The sequence below is a fragment of the Leptonychotes weddellii genome, unplaced genomic scaffold (assembly GCF_054177405.1).
Source record: "Leptonychotes weddellii isolate Sample4059 unplaced genomic scaffold, ASM5417740v2 HiC_scaffold_182147, whole genome shotgun sequence".
Taxonomy (NCBI): domain Eukaryota; kingdom Metazoa; phylum Chordata; class Mammalia; order Carnivora; family Phocidae; genus Leptonychotes; species Leptonychotes weddellii.
In genome coordinates this window covers 1-296 of record NW_027766623.1, presented here as the reverse complement: position 1 = coordinate 296, position 296 = coordinate 1, and the positions used below count along the sequence as shown (strand labels likewise).

Here is a 296-nt window from a genome sequence, read left to right as displayed (position 1 = left end):
CTTAAAAGTGTTGATCTCCAAAATTCCTCCTGTTTGACGGCGGTTTGGGACGTCGCTTCTTAGTGTGCAGAAATTCAGTTAAGAAAAACCACTGCAGGAGAAAGTGAAAAAGCATCGCCCAACGTGGGGCTCGAACCCACGACCCTGAGATTAAGAGTCTCATGCTCTACCGACTGAGCTAGCCGGGCAGTTAAGAAAAGGCTTCCCCCAATTTATTATGAGGACATAGAAATTCTTCTTGAACCCGCTAGGAATGCGGGATTCTAGATTTTGTCTAATTTTTTTTTCTTTTTTTG

The 296-nt window shown here is 43.6% G+C and overlaps 1 non-coding gene across 1 annotated transcript; it reads right to left on the bottom strand.

The window, feature by feature from the left end:
- Positions 1 to 115: 115 nt before the first annotated feature.
- On the bottom strand, positions 116 to 188 carry TRNAK-CUU (transfer RNA lysine (anticodon CUU)). The gene has a single exon. It is a non-coding gene; the product is annotated as a tRNA-Lys (tRNA).
- Between the last annotated feature and the right edge of the window lie 108 nt (positions 189 to 296).